The following is a 4,333-nucleotide window of genomic DNA, read 5'->3' as shown; positions in this document are numbered from 1 at the left end:
AAAAAAAAAAAAAAAAAAAAAAAGCACTAACTTACAAGTGCCATGAGAGGTAGATTTTATTATCCCTACTTTTCAGATCTAGAATGTATTTCTAAAGAGGATGTGAACTGAGAGAGTCGAGGTTTCCATCCCAGTCAAGCTCCCTCTGCAAGGCTTCCTTGTCATGGCTCCAGCTTGCCTTTTGGTCTACACCAGAGAGCTTTGAACCACACTCAGGTGCCTGTCAGTGATGAGGCGTCCACAGCAAAGAGCTGTGATCAAAGTGTTGCTTTAGGAAGATTAACCTGTGGGTGGATACATGGGAGAAGTTACTAGAAATTCAGGGATATAATTAGACCCAATCAGAAAACAGTTGCAGTATGGTAGCAGGGGCAGACAGGTCCACGAAGAATAGAATGTGAGGACCCTGGATGTGCAGCTCGTTGGTAGAGAATTAAGGAGGAGGCCTTGGGTTGATTCCTAGAACTGAAAAAATACAGTGTGTGTGTAGGAAAACAAATGAGCAAAATCAAAACTCTCGGAGACCTAAGTGACTGTTTTTCTCCCAGGAAGAGGAAAGAGGAAAGAGGAAAAAAGGGTTATCCAGGTTTAGCTCCTGGTGGTGGAGAAAATGACAGCCGCATTAAACAAAAATGGGATGTTAAAGAGATGATGTAAGTGGAGAAAAAAATGTATATAGTGATTAATTGGCTTTTGTGGGAAGCTGAAGGGAATCAGAGGTCATTTTGGACAGCTGGAGACTGGGTACATTACAATCTAGGTCTTTTACTGAGGGGTGGGGTGGGCAACAAGATAAAAACTAGCAGTGAAGGTGTGGCCTGGAGTTACAGGCTCATAATCCCAGCATTCTGGAAGTTTGAGGAAGGAGGATCCCAGTCCAAGGACAGTCTGAACAAGTTAGTGACTTAGTGGGAACTGGTCTGAAAACAAATTAAAGTCTTGAGATTACAATCCTTAGTGCAAAAGACCTAGGTTTGATCCCCAGTACTGCCCAAACAAAACAGCAACAAAAACCTGGCAGTCAGGACCACACTTCGGAGGGAGCTGAGACATTGAAGAGCAGCGCTGGTTACAACAGAGTTGGGGGTGCGGTGGGGGTGGGGCAAAAAGGGGGCAGCCAGTCCCAGGACAGTGCTGGCACTAATTCCTGTTGGGTGAAGTGGGCCGAGTCTCTGATCCAGGCTGCTTGGGTTTGTGCTGGTTTCCTCTGCCTGAGCCTCTGGCCTTCTTGCTGACTGAGTGGGCTACTTGATATCTTCCCAGAGAATTCATTTTCTGCTTCAGTTAGCCAGAGTGGGTTTCTGGTTTTTTGCAGTCAAGAATCCTGATAGAAATACTGCCTTCAATTTTAAATGTGTTGTGCTTAGTATTCTAACCAGATGCCCACATGGAAACCTCTCGTACACAGCTTGAATTGTGGGGTTAGTTTAGGCGAGGTTGGATGTGAGGGCATCGATTTAAGAGACTTCTAGAAGAATTGATTTAAGTTACAAGAAATCATCAAGGGAAGAACATGGGAGAGAGGAAATAGAAATAGGCAGAAGGGGGAATTTGGGGGTCTGCCAGGAAGATTTAGGAGGCAAGAGAGCAAGGCAGGAAAGAAACGATAATAGTTAACAGGAGACAAATAGGATTTGTGCCATATCACAGAACCAAAAGGAGCCAAACATTTTTTTAAAATGATGAAAGTTAGGTGCTATTAAATGCTACAGAGTCTGGGAAAATGAGAAAAGGTACCAGATTAGCGGTGAGATCACTGGTCACCTCTTTAGAGGAAATCACTGTTTTATCATGAGAATGTGGAAAGCAATCAGGTTACTGACAGATAAAGATGCAAAGGGGAAGGACATGTTATAGGGGGCCAGGGAGATGGCTCAGGGGAATAAGCACTTCCCTGGCAAGCGCAAGGGCCTGAGTTCAATCCCGGTTCCACAAAAAAAAAAAAAAAAAAAAAAAAAAAAAACAGGCTATAGTTTTAAAAGCTGGCAGGATTTTGTTTCATTCACTGCTGTATTTTTTGTTCCTAGAAAAGTGCCTGTCCCATGAGATGGGTCAATAACTGTTTCTTAAATGAATGAATAGGAAGAACAAAAGATATAACTTGAGCTGAAGTATGGGAAAGTGCACATTTTTCGAATTGAGGGTATCCGAGTGTTGAAAGAAGGGATACCAGATTCTCTACCTTACCTCCAGAGGTGAATGTGTTAGGCAGCTTTTTTGTTGCCATGACAAAATACCTGAGAAAACTAACTCTTTTTTCCGTTAAGGTGATTTTCTCAAGTCTTTTGTCATAGCATCAGAAAGCTGACTTTACAGTACTATGCAGATAAGAATAAATTTTTTGGTTAAAAAAAAGAAAGAAAGAAAGCTGACTAGCACAATCACCTAAAGGAGATCAGATTTATTTTGGCTCATGGTTCCAGGGGTTTCAGTCCATGGCCAACCGGCTCTGTTGTTTCAGGGTCTGTGGTCTGTGGAGAGCATCTCGGTGAGGAGGACATGGTAGAGCAAAGCTTCTCATTTTATGGTGGCAGGGAGCAAGAAGAAAGACAGGAAGAGGCTCTGGATAAATATAACTTCAAGGACACACCTTCTAGTAGCCTATTTCACCCAACTCTCCCCTATCTCCTAAAGTTTTCACCATCCCCCAATAACCTACTGAACTTCAAATTTAACCATTGGTAAGGTGAAAGTCCACATGATCCAGTTATCCCCCCCAAAGGTCCCATCTCTGAATGGCTGTGGAAGCCTTCAACACATGAGTCTGGGGGGACATTCCACACTCCAATGATAATATAATAGAAAATGCGATTTCTTGGACTTTTCACTATTTACATCTAAATGATTTTTCTATTGATATTCTAGTCTTTATTTTTATTTTTTTTTTTTTTTTTTGGCGGAACAGGGGATTGAACTCAGGCCCTTGCACTTGCCAGGGAAGCATTTATTCCACTAAGCCATTTTGCTGGCCCTGATATTCTATTCTTAGAACTTCTCTGTTTAGCTTTCTTCGTACTATAAGCCAACATAATTACCATGTCTCTGATAATATTTTCTCATTAGTATTTGTGCTTTATTCTCTTAAAATTCTAGTTCTATCAATTTGTGTCCTGGAGCAAGATGAATAAAAGATGCCTCATCAACCTACATTTTGTTCCACACTATAGGAGTGAATTATTGTGGATGATGTGATAAAACAAAATCTTATTAATTAGAAGCCAAATTTTAGGTATATCATTCAGTAATATCTTTTTTTTTTTTTTTTTAGGTTTTCTTTTTTTGTGCAGGGTCTCACTACACAGCCCACAGTCATAGTAATCCTCCTGATTTCTGCCTCCCAAGTGCTTGGATTACAGGCGCTCGCCACCATACCCAGACTCCATGGCCAGCTCAGCGTGCCTGGGGGTAGGGCTAGCACGGCACGCGGAGCCAGGGATCGAACCCTGGCCCCTGCGCTTACCTAAGCAAGTGCTTAGTCCACTGAGCTATACCGCCGGCCCTCATTCAATAATGTCTTGTTTTCTGGAAAATTCATTAGTCTTTGGTCTTTTGTAATATCAAATTTTAAATCCAATCATCAAATGTGAAGTGCAATAACAAAATGTTGAAAAGTCCTGTAAAGACTTAAAATTGGGGCTGGGGAGATGGCTTAGTGGAATGAACGCTTCCCTGGCAAGCGCAGGGGCCTGAGTTCAATCCCTAGTTCCACCAAAAAAAAAAAAAAGACATAAAATTATCTGATTTCAATAATAACTGTAATATATTTTGTTTCACTTTGGATCTCTCCCCAACTGCCAGAAGTCTGTAAGTAAGAAGAGCTCTTAAAAATAAATTTTAACGGTTCCGCAAAAAAAAAAAATTGTAAAAAAAAAATAAATTTTAACTAGAAATATAAGAAATCACACATGGTTTTCAAGAGCAACGACTCCACTGGACTATGACCAAAAGGTTATGTAACTAGAGGCTCTCTCCCTTAGTTTATGATCTTTCACTGGTGTAATGAAAGCATGTAAAGTTTTTTCAAAGGATTTAAGAAGCAGTTTCATTTTGCTTGCTGGTTTCAGGGGCCCAATCCTCCAGTGTCTATCATAGGCTCATCAGGGCAGTCAGCTGTGACTTTAGGGTTCCTGGGCATATTTGCCTTTTAGTAGTCTGAAATTATATTTAGAAAAAATGGGTAGAATGTAAAATGAATAACTGCCTTTTTTAAGTTTAAACTATATGTTTTATTATTTTTAATCATTTATTTTTATTTTTAGTACAGGAGATTGAACTCAGGACCCTGCGCTTGCCAGACAGGCACGTATGCCACTGAGCTAACTCCCCAGCCCGA

This window comes from Octodon degus, unplaced genomic scaffold (genome assembly GCF_000260255.1).
Source record: "Octodon degus isolate 3935 unplaced genomic scaffold, OctDeg1.0 scaffold00020, whole genome shotgun sequence".
Lineage (NCBI taxonomy): Eukaryota > Metazoa > Chordata > Mammalia > Rodentia > Octodontidae > Octodon > Octodon degus.
The sequence above is the reverse complement of the archived record's forward strand: the minus strand, read 5'-3'. Positions refer to the sequence as shown.